Source organism: Nothoprocta perdicaria, unplaced genomic scaffold (assembly GCF_003342845.1).
Source record: "Nothoprocta perdicaria isolate Ctin4 unplaced genomic scaffold, notPer1 scaffold_370, whole genome shotgun sequence".
Taxonomy (NCBI): Eukaryota; Metazoa; Chordata; class Aves; order Tinamiformes; family Tinamidae; genus Nothoprocta; species Nothoprocta perdicaria.
Window position 1 is genome coordinate 85,681 of NW_020455611.1, and position 16,700 is coordinate 102,380.

The following is a 16,700-nucleotide window of genomic DNA, read 5'->3' on the forward strand; positions in this document are numbered from 1 at the left end:
GTTCACAAGGCAAGGCTCCAGCCTTGCAGTTTGCACAGCCATCATTTATTTTATTTTATTTTATTTTAGTTTAGTTTAGTTTAGTTTATTCTATTCTATTCTATTCTATTCTATTCTATTCTATTCTATTCTATTCTATTCTATTCTATTTTTTGAGGCCTGGAGGCTTCTCATGAAATTAATCTGCCTAGATGGAAAAGGAAGGTTAATGAACAGTAAGACTGCATATGGATGGTCACTCAAGGTAGAAGGGGAGGTGGTTTGCCAATAACTGGAAGTTTCTGAGGTATGTTGCCCATATAGACTTTCTTACCCTCTCTTCTACCTCTAAATCCCATCAAAGATTTGGAGTCTTGGAGCTGACAGCATTGTCCCTATGTATGCTGCTTGGCAGCACTTATGGTAGGACATGGGAGTAAACTTGATGTTCGTGATTTCCTGCTCCCTGCTATTTCTAGTAAGGCTGGATCCCATACTGGGTATTTGAGTTGCTGAAGGGCTGGGATATTCTGGCTATAGAGGCCACTTCTGGGGGGGCCTAATAGGACGTGCAGCATCGTCAGTGACCAAGGAAGGGCAAAGGAGCAGCTGGGGCCTTGCTCAGAGTAGGAGGATTGTTCTATGAAAGGTAATGGAAAACTTTACTGGTCTGTTTTGGTGCTGAGTAATTTGATCTATGTGGTTATTTTCATTCTTTTCCGTTTACATTTTTAGTGCCCTTTCCTGCTTTATAGACATGTATGTGCTTTGTCTGCTATCTTCCAAGAGCTCCTGCACTGAGTTTTGCTGCAGCCCCTTCCCCTTGAAAACATAGGTAAATGCATATTAAGGGTATCTGTTTTTGCAAGAGACCCATATTCATACCGTCACTCCTGCATTAATACTATTGGTGTGTGCAGCTGGCTTCTAATTAAATCTCACATCTGCCCTGGCTTTAACACCAGTCAACTCTAGTGAGGCCATTAACCCTCTCTGCTACTTCTGCCCTTTGCCCTATGGACACATGAAGGGACTTGCATGTAAGAAGACTGAGAAATTAAAAAACAAAAACTAGTTTTACACTCAGTACAACAGAAGAGAAAAGAGAGAACGCAGACCCAGATCTCTGTGTTCCCTTGTTCTTGGTAAGATTTAGGCTTTAGTCTAGTTCTGAGCACCATTAGGCCTGAGCTACAGCCACTCGTTCTGCTAATGAAGGGTCTCCTGCACTACCACGTCTGCTCCAATCCGGTAGCTGGGACAGGGCCCTTCCAGAGAGGACACACAAGTGCTGTGCAATACAGGTTACGCTGTCATGCACCCAAAGGTTCCTCTGTGTCAGGAGAACCCTTAGTAATTCCTCCCTCGCTTTGTGGTGCTTCAGCTGTCCAAATGACCCGAAGAGCCCTGGGTGGTTGACTAAGGAGATAGTTCTCCCTGAGCCTCACATCTGCCTTGTAGAGTGCGGGAGGCCGCTGCCTTCCAAAGGGATTTCTGTGTGATTGCTCTAAACGATAGATGACTGTCCAGGAGAGATGAGAACTGTCTCATTTCCACAGAATAAAAGAGGGAATCTGTAATATAAATTAAAAGAAAAAAAGATTTTTCTGGCCTCTCTTTGAGCACTGTTTAGACTTCCAGAAGGGAGTCAGCCCACTTTGTGGCTTGTGATGCAGGCTGCTCCTGATAACTCCTGAAACTGCATCCAAGTGGGCGATGCAGATCCTGGGTGGAGTAACACGAATTATGCTGTAACGGACCTGAGGTCAGTGCATCTCCTCCCAGTGTGTGGTCTGTGAATAATATGTGGGCCTGCGAGTCCCAGGAGCAGTGATCTCTTTGTGAAAGAATTTCAAGAAAAGAGTAGCTCTATCACAGCTAATACTCCCATTTCCTCAGAGGATCCATTCCCTGCAAAGGAGGAAGGAAGGGGCCTTTGCAACAGTCCACTTTAGTAGAGCACCCAGCAGTGAAAGCGCTTGACCTGACTGAAGATGGGTTCCAGTGCCCCCATGGGGACACCTAAAGATCATGTCCAGTTGAAATACCTGCAAAATAAACTGTAGCCAGTGTATGATGCCAAGGGATGGCATTTTTTATTGTGTGAACTTGTTTGTGAACTTAATATTGTAGAATTTATTCTTAATTAATGTGGAGGAGATGATGCCTAGGGAATATACTCCAGAATGAGTGGGCCCTGTGGGTGTATGTGCATCTGTAGATTTTTGGCTGAGGCTACTTCCTATATACTATATACTTCCTCTATACTTATGTTCTAACAGCATGCACCATTTAAGATAAGGTAACTATCATCATATAACCTCTTTGTCCATAAGTCCCAGGGCCCCCCTGGAGGCCACTGTCCAAACTGTAATAGAGACAAAGCAATATAACCAGGTTAATCACTTTAATGTGCTTTTATGCCCCAGTTTTTATTTACAGAAGGACACCTTTAGCAGGGGACATTTCCATTTGCTTTTAACTCACATAGATGTCTTACAGATTGTGTGCGCTGTGGGTTTTTGTGTGTTTGCTTGTGTCCATAGTCAGCAGTATTTATCCAAGAACAATATCGGTTTCTTCAAATCTGTGCAGAAGCTGAGCATTAAACAACCTTGCTGGGCCCAGGTTGAGGCATACGACTGTTTCTGGATTAAGTTTTGTGAAAGGAGGAGTTAACTAACTAAAGGTTTCCTTAGGCCCCGTGGTTCTGGGCAGTTTTTGCAAGCAGGTATTGGTAGGAGAGGGGCTGTGCTCAAGGGAGAAACAGACGCTCTTCTGGCGAGGGACTGAGAAGTGCATCCTTGGGCGCCCTTTCACTATCGTTTGCATCTTCAGTCTGAAAAATCTTGTTTTGTCACCAATTCCTGTTGGAGTATTAAATGTTGCAAGCAGGTTGATTTCAATCTAGAAACTCTGAGAAAGAAGGAAAATTAGTTGTTCAACTACCTGGTGGTGCTTGAGCAGGACAGCTCATGATTTTGGAGCCAAGGTTGTCACTGACCACGGGCTATTATGCTATATTCAGCATCGTAGTAAACTTTTGTAGTAAATCCCAGGATTAGAGAAAGAGACTTTGAGAAATGACTGTTAGGGATGAAACCTGGCAAACTGTGAGCTCACCATTCTCCTCAGCTGGCTGTTTTCCTGTGTCAGTCTGTCATTTTTTGATTGATGCAGTGACATTATCTGCTCTCCGTTTTGCAATAGACATCCCTTCTGCCATCAAGAGCATCCTTTTCATGTATCCCCCTGGGTTCAGTGATGAATGGGATGCACAATAGAGTCTAATAATGAAAAAGTAATAATCAGCTGTGCACTTTTTTTTCTCTAAGTTTTAATAATTCATAATATGACCTCTGTCTTAGGGGAAAAAATACTTTATTTATAAACTGTCAAGATGACCTTTGAAAGCTAGGTCCCCAAGGACTGTGTCTGAATAAGCAGGGTGTATTTATTATAACAATTTGAGCAATTTTCCTGTGTATTGATACTTGACAAGGAATGGACTGAACGCTGGGGTACAAGTCATTTTTTAGAGGGATGGATGAATTGGTAACACTGGACCATTTTTTATTCAAATTATACAGAAGTGCTTCCTTATAGCTTAGCTGCAGTTACTGGAATAAAGGTAGGTTATGCCCCAGGGATCACAGTCAGCCCTGTTTCCTGGGTGCCTGTGCAGTTGTAACACTGCTGGAGAGATCACACTGCTTTAATTCCACCTGTGTAATCTTTGGACAAGGCCTTTCCCTAACTTAATCAACAGCAAGCCCTATCTTCTGAGGGCCGGTGTTATGTTCCCTTTTATTGTAGTAACTAAGACATACCACTTTCAACTGTATTCATTTCAGAGTCTCAGTCTATTCAATAACTACATGTTTAGTTCTTTGTGAAATTGGAAAAGGGAAAACAATCTTCCTTGTCTCCTTCGCAGTGGAATGTGACATTAACAGTCTAAGTCCAAAACTTTTACCAGTGCATTGGCCAAACTGAATAACAGGATGGAATCGAATTTTGCAGAGCTCCAAGGGCACATGTCCTCTCAGTGAAGGATATGACTGGAAAGGGCCTGCTGGTGGAGGAACCAGAGGCCTTAGGAGAATAGCCACATCTGTCCGTGGGCAGGGAACCCTGCTTGACCACCAGGTTTGTGAAGTGTCCCCTGCATCGCAGCCGCTCCCGTTTGCTGCTGTCAGGCGGAAAGCCCAGAACTGCCTCCCCCTGCTCCAAACCCTGGCTAGGAGGAGAGTGTCTCAGTGTCCATGAGGCCGCTGATAGCAAGGATCACCGCAGGTGGTTTTCTCGTATTTTACAGAACAAACAACTGAGCACCTACACAATACTGACCCCCTGTATTTGCACAAGGGTCATTTTAAATATTGTAATTAGGAAAACTGACCTTATGCTAGGAGCGAATATAGCCGACAGTTTTGAAGAACTCTGATCTGCTACTGCAGTATAAGGAGTCTTTGTGAAAATGAGAATCTGGCCCTTACTTCTTCCCTGTGAATTTTTAAAACTAAATAAATACTTGTTTATGAAACCGCATATTTTTTCAATTGATGTTTATTTTGGAGAAGAAAAGCTCCAAGAAATTTCTGATGTCTTAGCTAACTAAATTTTATGTAAGAGTTGCTGGTCTGGAGCTTGTTCTCCAAATCATTTTTTCTGTTTTCAAAACTTTATTGTTATTTTTGCCTCAAGTCATGCCTCTTGGTTGCAGACGATCAAACTGTATAGGAAATCTTATGCCCAGTGTTTATTCATGGACTGGTTTTACTCCAGAAATGACCCTTGCGTTTGATCAGGACACACGTTACTTATGCAAGAAAAGTTTATCATCCTCCTAATGAACAGCTGTATTTTCATTGCCTGTTTGGGGAATAACTGTCAACTGATGAAATACCGTGTGCTCAGCCATCGCTGAATGAATGTGGTCTCCGTTCTTCTGTCATCGAAACCCAAGTTTTCCTGTATCCTCTTCAGTCTGCAGTGGTTTCAGCAGGGATCCTCAGCAGGATGTTCCTGGAGGGAGCAGGGTCTGAAAGTGGCTACACCAACAGCAGTTGCTTTCTTTTTCTTATCTGTTATGAAAATAACTTGGGGAAAGCAGCATTAAAATGGCCTTGTAGCCAGCGTGTTGGTAATTACAAATTTTTGTTTTCTCTTAAAGCCTCAACCGCTGAAAAAAGTGCATCTTAACTTTCAAGACCAGTTTTAGAACTTTTGTTTTGGGGGAAAAAAAAAAAAGGCTCAGAAACACAAACCTCAAAACATAAAACCCAATAACCCCTAACTCAAAAACCCAAGCACATGGTCCATTAAAAAGGGTTGTCTTTTGATTTGGCTCATCCTTTAGGGCAGGAGAAGCTGGCACACTCTTAAATGCTTCAGGCTGACCATACCCTCCCTCATGCATTATCCTCACTTAATTCTGTCTCTTGTTAAGAATTGCTCAGACCTGCACAGAATGCAGCCAGTTGTGTTGGCTCCACAAAGCATCTCCTCATCTCTTCCTGCCAGGACTTGCTTTATGGAAACTGGGCAGACTTGGAGCCCGAGCCCACCTTCCTGAAGCTGGGACCCCTCCAATGCACTGCAGCCCCGACCAAAATGAGGGCCGCTTCCCTCTAGCATTTAGCTGAGCAAGAAGTTCTCTTTGACTTGACAGTCAGTTCAAAGAGCACAGGACTAGGCCATACAAATAATTTCAGTATAGATCAAAAAAGTATTGCCTGTAGATATCCAAAACTAACAGAATTGATATCAATAAAGAGCCTCGGCTTACCAGCTGCAGATGTGGGAGTGGGTGGATGAGATTTGGGTTTTGGGGAATTGGAAACAACCTGATTATTTTTATCCATTTGGTTAATTGTGAGATGATTCTTAAAGCAGATAACAGTGATTAATTTGGCCAATTAATTTTATGGGATGAAAGGTGAATTTGAAACCTAAACAAGCAAATGAAGGAGAAAAAAGAAAAAAAAGCAAAGGATTCAATGATAATTTGAATAAGTGATGAACCAAAATGCAGAAAACGTTGGTTTGAACTTGTTCAAGGTTTAGAATATTTATCTATCCCATGTCACCACTTAATCCATGGCTCTAAGGAAATTTGTATATGGATCTTATTATACCAATTCATCAATCTGGGTCTTATTCAATCAATTCATCCTTTCTGCTCATAGATGGTTCTGTTACATTTTAACTTTTAAAAATAGAAAGCCAGGTTACCTGTTGTATTTACTAGAGCTAGGGGGAAGCTGCATAGTTTTTTTTGCTGTTGATTCTCACTTTGTGCATGCTGCCGATATGTTCTGTAGCTGCTAACTGTGGCGGTTTTGTCTTCCAAAATTTCCTTGCAACAAGACAGACAGTCCCCAGTCCAAGGAGCGTGATGGTCAGCCTGGACTTCTGCTCTAACAAGAGTCTTTGATTTTCAAGGCAAAGATGACTGAGTTTTTTGGTGTTACAGACATGTGCCATCATGATGGCGGATTTGGTTAAACACAAATTAAGGATGAATAAAACTGAATTTGTGGTGCTTCCTGGCACACAGGCCAAATATGCCTTCGCATCCTTAAAAAGAGTTTTATAGCAAACGCAATCCACTTGTCTTCCTTCTGTATGATTCCCCTTTCCCTCGCATTTTTTGGACAACCCCTTTTCAGCTTCTCTGACGTTTCCTAGGTTAGGTTTTTTTCCTTTTTCCTGCTTCCCAGATCCCGTGTGTAGTGCCCCTGGGTAGGAAGGGCACTGCTGAAGTGCAGGAATAGCAGGACCGTGCGGATCAGTTCCCTGAGCGTCTGCAGGCCCCGGGGACGTGGAGCCACTCAGTTCAGGCCCCAGGAAAGCCAGTGGCTGCACTCAAACCCGCCAAGCCCGGGTCTGCAGGGCTGCTTCCTAGGCTCTCCATCTAACAGCACAGCACATAATGTTCGTCTTACTACAGGGGCCATTTTTATCAAACCAGAGCCAGCGAACCTTAGACTGCTTCAGGGAGGAGGGATGCATTACATGATAATTACAGGATGCTAGAGCTGTCCAAGAACATTTTAAGCTGAACGTATTTGATATTATGCAGATATAAAAAGGCCGCAGGTGGCTGCTCTCTCAGCTTCACCTCTTGGCTTTTGGACTGTGCCTCTACAGAGGATTTTCAAACACTTCTATGCTGGGACAACAGTCAGTGGAAGGCTGCCCAGATGCAATTCGTATCCTACTGGGAGGAGGAGAAATGACCCATGCTCATATTCAGCTTCTCTGTGCATGGGTGTTTCACCCTGGCCAACAGACATAGGGAAGGGATAAACAACCAAGCTGCACTCTCGTAAACGCGCCTGCTCCAAGAGCCGGTCAGAACAAAGGCTCCAAGCGGCCTCAGGAATAAGCTACTGAGTGACTGTAGAAGAAAACAAGTTTGGGGCAAATATCTTACTGTATATAGGAAGCTTTTCCTTTTGACATATGTAAACAGACATTTATTCCTGTCCATTAAGTTTTCTTTTAGTGCTACAAAAAGAGTGGGACTGGGAAAAATACTTCTGCATTGGCTTTTATGAAGTGATGAATGTCAACAATTGTTCATGCTTTTATCGTACTTTATTATAGGGGCGATTACAAGTTTTATTCTGAAATATCTCATATTAGGCTAATCCAGTCTAGACATTGATTTCTGAGGGCTTTGGAACTTTCCTAAGTGTTTTCCAGAAAGATTTCTTTCATCACTAGTAAACTTGGACAGCAGACAAATGCAATGGATGAAAACTATGTGTTTGGATTATGACATGTGAGAGAGGGATCTCACTGCAATAGCCTTTCCCCAAGATATTTGCTTTTGAAGTAGTTCTTTTTCAGAAAATCCTTGACTTGCTGTAAAATGTGTTATTAGTGAGAAGCTTCAAAGCAAATTATTCTTCCCTCCCACTTTTGATTATTTGATAAAGCAAAAGATTCTTAACATAATCATATGGTTAAGCTGATTATGTAAAATAGCTTTTTAGCAATTAATATTTGAGTGCAAGCCTACTCTGAAGGGAAACCATAATGGATATTTGTTACCCTCTCAGATTTCATGAAGAGGATGTTTAGCTAAGCCTATTCAGTACAAACAAAACAATAAAAAACAAGCATGAAAAAAGCAGCTCTTTAGGAGCTGCTGTTGTGGAATATCACTCTCCTTGCTGATACGATGGCAGATTTCTATACAATTCCCAATCTTTTTTTCTGGGGATATTTTAACTTAATCAGTGCTTTTTCAATCTCCTCATAAGGTTTCATTATTTTTTTTTAAAGCTGCTGAAAGAGAGAGTGGTACTTTGGCATGGACTCACAACCAGCTTTGATGAGTTCCAGAAAAGTGACTGTTACCCAAATACAAGGAATGAAAAGAACTTGTTATCTTTAACAAGAGCTTGATTGGATGTAATAAAAGTTCCTTGTTAATTTACTGAAGTTAGCAGCTATGCTGGTAATGAATTTATAATCAACAACATTTGATCTTGTGCGGAAGCTTTTGCCCCTTTCTCCCCCCAGAAATGCTTCTGGAGAGAGTCCAGATAAATTCCTTTATTAGGGATTAAAACTTTAAAGGAGTGTTGCTTTATGGTGACCCTTTTTGGCAGCTTCTCAGAATCCTTTTGCAGCTGCTGGAGGTAACGATGATGGGTTTCCTTACACGAGCTCTTCTCCTCCTCTGCCATGGGCAGCGTGGTATTTACAGCAATGCTGACAAAATAAAGAATCACAAAAATGAGTTAATGTGAGTGGAAAAGCTTTGGTTGAGGGGAATGGCTTCAAAAATGTCTTTTGTATAATGCATTTCAACTGAAGTCATTATACTAGATCTTTGAACAATCAAATAACCTTCCCCAAGCAGGGATAACTTGTTTTTTTAATTAATCACGTTACATTTAGAGTTCTGAGAAATTGTCTGTGCTTTGAACACAAATTAGGCCTGACGTTCGCACGAGACTCTCACACGGGCCGCCCAGGTCTGCTCGGCACTGCAGGCAAGTTTTCCTGTTGCCTCACGGAGACTTACAAACCTTTCTTACAAACTGGTGCCATTGGGATTTGGATTTGGAGGGATTTGGATTTGGTGGCGGGAGATTATCCATGTCTTGTTATTTTGTTAATTTTCTGAAAGCCTCTGAATGGCCTGTGCAGCCCTGCAGCTCCAGCCCCTCTGCTCTGGTCTGCGGGGTGAGCACCAAGGGCAAAGCGACACATGGACGAGTCAGACGGGCGGCCCATATAATCTATCCTAGGCTGCTTTATAAGTCCATAAAAACGTAATAAAGAAAAGGGGCTCATTAGCTAGAGGCAGGGGGTTGATGGATTTGCAGGCCACACTCAGTTTATAGCTGCCTTCTGTGTGAAAGTGCCTGTCGCGGGTGAGCTCCTCCGGGTGCTGCGGGAGCCCTAATTTACTTGTGCTGCTGCTCAGTGTTACTCAGGTGTTTGGGGTGACTTTAGCCCCGATCTGGCACCTAGCGATGGGTTTGATCTCATTTTGCTTTGTGCAAATGAAGCTCTTTAAGCCAGAGATCAGAAGAAATCTCCTACCAAGTATGTGTCACTCTTGAGAGCAGGTCCTGTTCAATGGAACGGGAAACTGAATCCTGCCCTGGTTGCTACTTGCCTATATGTCTGTGCCTTGCAACCAGCAACACCTCTGAACCCCAGCCAGGGCCAAAGGGAAAGCATTTTGCACAGCACCATTTCTCAGAGCAGTCCCTTTGGTATTTTGTTCATGTGAGTCTTTCTAGGGAAGATCATTTTATGCCACGTGGAGGACAAGGGCCCGTTCTCCCCTCAGCTGCTGGCCTGGGGCGAGTTGTGTTATCTCCCTGAGCCTCAGGCTCCCTATCTGCAAAACAGGACCGAGGACTGTTGGCATTAAGAGGTTAGAAGCCTTTCTCTTCCACATAAAACGGATAACTAGGATAGAATAAATTAAGCTCTTTCTCATATATCTCCTGTGCTTAGGAGTTCTAGAGATTCATGTTCCTACTGACATCTTTTCTTTTTCACCATTTTGAAATAGCTGCCTTGAAGTTTCATTGGATAATACAAATACTTAGCAAGAAGAGTGATTAATAAGCATATATGGTATTAAGGCAAGGACTAGTTTTAAATTAAAAATGCTTGTAACTCCAGTTGGTGAAAATTGGTTCAATATATTTGAGATCATTGATAACAGTTAATTGAATAGCTAAACAAAACCAGTTAATTGAATAGCTAAAAGCTCTCACAGTCTATACTGATGACATTTCAATTAATTTACTCTTTCTTATTGGATATCTACAGGTTTTCTTTAATTTCAGTGAATAAAATGAGAAAATTGGAAAACTTAAAAATAAATAACACTATTACAGCCAAAACGATTTGCTAGATAGTATCATCATGCCAGAAAAGATCTGAGTCTTAGGTCAGGCAAGGAATTCCGGTCACTATATGAAATCTTCCACAGTCTTGAAAGTCTATTTGGAAAATTTCTCAGGGTTTTTAGCTCAAACCCATTTATTATTATTACTATTACTATTGTTGTTATTATTATTACTACTATTACTATTATTGCTGTTAATCTGTCTTCTCCCTCCCTTTTCCTTATCATTCAAAGAAAAGCATAAGCAAATAAATAACTCCTATGTGATACAGTTAACCAGAGAACTCATCCCTCCCCTTTGATGCTACCTCTGCCCCACAGAGTTGATTCTTCAAAGCCATTGACAGGATTTGAGGAGCCAGTTTCTGTTAATTTTAATGGGGATTAGACATTCATGCCCTAAGGGATTTTTGAAAATTATCCACCAGTTTCTTTATAGCTCTTCTTGCAGGCAACAAAGCGGTTACCAGTTGGTTAGCTTTATTTCACCGAGCAATGCTAGAAAAAAATAGAGGTCTTCTTTCTTTCTCAGATGTGGACAGCTCCATTTCTGTTTTCAGCTAAATATTCTATTTCGTTTCTATTGAGACAGTTTCAAAGGGTGAGTTTGGAAAGTAAGTAGTAAATCATCTTTGCATGCTAAAGAAATAATACTGTGGTTTGTGACAGGTTCCTTGTAGCATCCAGCATCTGGGTTCTGCACAGCACCATCCTTTGGCAGAAGAGTTATTTCCTTCCATCACACTGAGTATTTTCTCTAAAACTTAAGTTTCACCTTAGAAGTGCAGGCTTTTAAAATAATGAATAAACCAGAGGACAAGAGGAGAGCCAGTTTCAAGCAAACCAAAGAGCAATAAACCCAGGTACCTTTTCCATCCACTGGCACCCTGGCAGCAGCCTGGACACCCTTTCTCAGGCTTTGCTCCCATTCTGTCCAGTGGACTCTGTGCAGGAATAAGATCAAACTTCAAACCTTATGTTAGACCAGCTTCCTTAGAGGTGTCTGCTTGGCAAATGTTTACTTTGAGAAAAGTAAGATGTTTGCAGTGTGTATAAACACAAGTATTCCTAGTTATAGCAACATGGACGGCTGCTAAATTGCTTTTAAATTGCCTTTGTTTAATTTATATTCTGTGCTGTCTCGTCTATATATGTCCCTTAGTTATGTTTTTGTCAGTTGTGTTTTTTTAAAATGTATTATAAATCTGTATTTCCCTCATAAACGAGTCTGGAAAAAGCATCTGTACTGGAAACTGTTTTTAGTGACTTGACACTTTGGCTCTTTTATGTTGTGAAACGAGTTGTAATTTTCTTAACATAGGCCAGGCATGGTACATAAACCTCTTCCCCCCAGGGAGGCTTTTATGTTTGATTCCTTTAGTGGCAGAGCTTTTGAATTTCTCCCCTTGATTGACTTGATTATGATCTTCCCAGTATATATCCTTCATGCTGATGAATTCCTGGTAGGTATCCTCAAAGGATTTTACAAGCCTCAGTGCTAGACGAAACAGAGGAATTAAATGATCCCTGCAAAAGCTGCTACTAGTGAAAATGGCAACTTGAGTAGTTTATTTATTAGTTGGGTGTCTGATTTGAGGTGCTGGGGAGAGATTCAGTTTTGGACACAATGCTCCAAGGTGTTTGCCACTTTGATTCACAAGCTGCACACACTAAATCCGAAGGCTGTTTGGAAGGGCAGGTCAAAACCTCTAGCAGCCTTTCCAGGCCCAGCCTGCCCTTGCGCGGGGTTGTTGCGGGAATGGAGACAACGGGACCGGCCTCGGGCCAGTCTCCTTCTCACTGGTAGCATCTCCCTGCGCCCGGCGGTGGTGAATCCAGCGGCCCGAGTGTAGCCACACAGCAGGGTAGCCGTTCTGGGGCTCCCTGCAGCCCGGAGTACTGATTTTGCTAGCAAGGATGTTGCCATCAGTTCTGCCTCATGGTTAATAAACTATCCTGATTGAAGGATAAGTAATTTCTGGCATCCAGTTTTACAGTGTTTTCTCTTTATGGACATAATCGTTGGTGCTTTGTTAACAGATTCAAGTTGGATGCCACAAAAAGCCTAGCGAGGACTTAGGACAATCCCGCAGAAAGGTGGTGATTCTCCGGGGTGCTGCATATTTAGATGTGGGCTTTGGGCACCAAGGAGGCTGAGGAGCATTCCCATGAGGAGCCACTTCCTGAGCACACTGACCTGCTCCTTCCCCTCTTCTGCTTTCACATCCATCCTCTGGTTTTTCTTCATATAAAATAAACAGAGATGATTGGAAAAGGAAACAAAGTCAGGAAGGGGATAGTTTTAGGCATAAATTTGGGCCTATTCACCTTTGTCTATCAATTGTTTTCTAAGCTAGGCGAGATAGAAATAATACAGAACAGAAATGAAAGGAAGCAAGAGTCCTGCGAGTGCAGGGCTCCTCGTCGCACGGCTTCCAGCTCCCAGTTCGCTTTTGTTGTTGCTGTTGGAGTGTGCTGAAATTTTTCCAAATTTGATGAAATCTGTCATGACCTTTTTTCCTGACTTGAGAAAGAAAAGGATGTTTTTTCAGGGTGGGGAGAAGGGGAGAAGCCACTAGTGAAAGCCAGTTTCTTCTTTTCTTTTTTCTTTTTTTTTTTTTCTTTTTTTTTCTTGGCAGGGTTTAATGCCTGGTTTGTTGTTTGTGTCGTGGTAGATCTGTGTCTGTGGAGGACGATGGCAGAGCACTTACAGTACATCCTGCCAGAAAGCACTTCTGATTTTCCTCTCTGCTGTCTCATTGTAAAATTAGCTCTGGGAGAACAAGAAATATGACTAAAGAATTAGGAAATGAAATGATTAAGGTTTTAATTATTGATTATCTCATTCACATAAGTTTCTAATCTATTTTTAACACTCTAGGTGTTCTCCTGTTGTGGCATTTTCACACTCACAGAGATCCTTTATTGCCGTTTTTGATAGATCAAAAAAAAGGATAAGAAATATGTATTTGTTAAGGGATGTTGCTGGGTCCCAAGGGGTTCATGCCATGACTACGCTGTATATATTGACATTTGTGAACCATGTAGGGGAACTATTTTGTCCTGGGACCAGGCCTGTGGCTGGGTGAATGTTTCATGGTCCCTTTTAATGGTTGTGGTGGAGGAAGTATGTCTGGAAATTAGGTTCTCCCTATAGAGGAAATATGCCAAGATGGGAGCCAAGACCACAGCAGAAGGGCTTGCGTGCAGGCAAACGATGAAGCGCTGAACAGGGAACTGCTCAGGAATTTCTAAGGTCGTTAGACTTTTGGTCAACAAGAGATGAGGGAAGATGGGTAGGGTGGTTTCTTCACCCTTTCTGTTCCACTTTAGATCCTTTCCTCTTGTTTCCATTTGTTCAAGTGTCCAAGCTCTCTTTTCCCCCTCTCTCCTTCCTTGTCATCTGCTGTCAGGAGTGAAGCTCTGCATATCAGAAGGGCTGATCCGAGGAGAGCGGAATAACCTCTCATGAACATGCAGCTCCCTAGAACTACAGATGCAGTGTAGGCGGCTTCAAGCTCCATTTTGCCTCCTTTTCTTTCTCTTTTTATTCTCCAGGCTTGTGTTCTTTCCTATAAGATGACAGAAAAGCCCCACTATTTTCCAGTAGCCTCTAGCATTTTTGAGTTGGTGGCCAAAACTAATTGGATTTGAGGAAGGAGAAAATAATGAGGAAAAATGCAGATGAGGTGAGAGGCAGGAACAGAATGTGGATGAGGGAAATAAGATCCTGGGAATAGCATGGCTTTGATTCTATTAACCAAGGTGAATTGAAAAATACATATTTATTATTGTCTTGTTTGATGGTGTAATCAATTTAGCTGTCACCCAGAGGCACCTTCCTGCCTAGCAAGATAGGGTGACACAGTGTGACACTGTATTTCTCCCTTGCAGCTCTTTCTTTCTGGCACAAGTTTACTCAAAATGATCATCTGTCATCACTGACTGTGCGCTGATATGATCTGCTTCTTAAAGAAGATGTTTGGAGAAGAATGTGTGTTGCCAGGGAAAAGAGTAGAAAGGTTCCTTTTTATTTTTGTTGAGAAAATGAATCTTTGGAAAAACTCAACACAGAAACAATGTAAATGTGGACATGCCACCTCGTGGCAGCTGGCGACTCCATCCCTGCTCTTCCGAGTTGCCCAGAGGAGTTCTCTGTCACGATGCCATGCGGCCAGGTACTTGTGTGGAGACACGTCTCCCGTCTCCATGAGCTGGGGAGCAGGAGCTGGCAGGGAGAAGTGTGGAGGAGAGGGTGCTGCAGGATGCTTGGGCTTCAGCTCGCAGCGGGGCAGGGAGATACTCCCTAGCGGTGATGCTTTGGCTGCCCATTTTCTTCCCAATTCCCCATGGAAAGCTTTTAAAGGGTCAGATTGTGCATCTGATAGACATGCTGCACAATTTGCTACCATTTTTGGGCTGCCTGCTATACCATATCCTTGGAGTGTGCCGTGGCTGCACCGATTGGCTCCCAAGAGCCCCTCAAATGGGTTGTCCTCTCCAAATCCTTGGCCTCTGTTGGTCCAGGCAGGAATTGGCAACACATACCTCCAAAAGTGAGCGCTTCAGACCTTCCCTCCCCTGAAACGCAGCTCCCTAACTCGCCTTTCAGTGCGAGATAATGAAGCTTCCCTAGTGCTCCGCGGCCTCGCCTGCCGCGTGCGTCTCTGCATAGCTCCCGTCGTGCTCAATTATCGGGCAGGAGAGGCCCCGGTCGCCGGGGCTCATTTACAATTCTAACACATCCAGCGCGCCCGGCAGCAGCAGTCCTGTGAACTGCACAAAAGTTAGAAAGTGGCAGCACTGTTCGTGGCCAAAGGCTCATTAAGATAGACATCTCCGGCTGGTGAACATGGCCCGGATGACACAGACAGCTCCCTCCAAACGAGCAACGTGCTTTTGTTCTGCCTCACTGGGGCTTTCAGATAAAAAGAATTCGAGGCTGCTCAAAGGGCCAGCTGTGATATGAAGGGAACAGGTTTAAAATAGCTCTCACGGGCAGTAAATCCTTAATGATCAGATCTTTCATTGGTCTTGGAACATTTGAGGAAACTCAGCCAGCTAAAATTTTTGTTGATTACTTAAACAGAGGCCCTTTGTTCATATTATCATGCAGAATAATTAAGCCAATGCAAGCAAGTCCCCTTAACTATATACATAATTAAATGTTAGACTGTGATTAAGCAGACTGTATTGGCACAGAGAGCACCTATTCACTTCATAAAAGAGTTCCATCACTGCCTTAAACTTGTTTTCACCCTCTTTTATTTGTTATCATTTTGGAAAAATGAACTTTATACAAGACAGAGCGATCAGCTCTATCTGCCAGGAGTAACATAAGCAGTCACTGTATGTTTTGGTGACACTTTACAACTCCAGTCAATTCTGCCGGGGTTTTGTCTTGGTCATGGTGTGGGTTTGGATCAGAGAACAGCAAAAATGAAAGAGCAAAACAAAATTAACTCCAAAAAACAAACACTACAAAGGGTACTTGAAAATCTATCCACTGTTTTTGAAACAGTGAAAGTGTTGGGTTCCGAGAGAGGAGTTAATGAGATTGAATAGGGGAGAAAAGGGATGTAAACCTTTCCAAAGCAGTTACTCTATAGGGTGACATTCAAGAAGTAAAGAAGATCCATTTTAACTCACTTGCAAAAGCCAGTCATCAAATACAGCATCTTGAGGGCTCCCAAGCCTCATCATCCACTTTCTTTTGGAATTCTTTCTCAGCTGGCAATTATTAGAAATAACGGTTATTTTTTGGCAGAAGCACACTGGCTTTTCACGTGTTTACAGAAATAGGTCAGAATCCTTTTCAATATCTAGGGCAACAGAGCTGGAATTTTACAAGGAATTTATCCCAGATCCCAGACCTGGGATCCCAGAATTCTTTGGAAGTGGTTCTTGCTTCTCCTGTTTTTTAGGTCACAAATCTTGCTTTGCTGGGATTTTTGCAGGTACAAGAAGTAGATGCAAGAAATGACTGTCCATAGATCTGACTGGGAAGAAGCTGGTGGGGAGGAGACACTTGATAGAACAGGTTGTATATTCCTGACTCTTTGGCTTTGTATTTATTGAGACTGCTAAGCACAAGTGTCTGTGTGAGGTAAAAAGGTCTATTGTTAATGTATATTAGGTAACATATTTCCATGTGGCTGTAGATAGGGGAGTGGTGGCTTTAAGATATGCTCGCTGGCTGAGGCGACACCTCCTGCAAAGGGCCTGAAAACTGTGATTTATAAAAAGAATATGCATAGAGATGAGAAAAGCCTGTGTCTTTACAGTTAAAATGTGCTAATGTCACATTTCTCCTACTTCATTCCCCTGG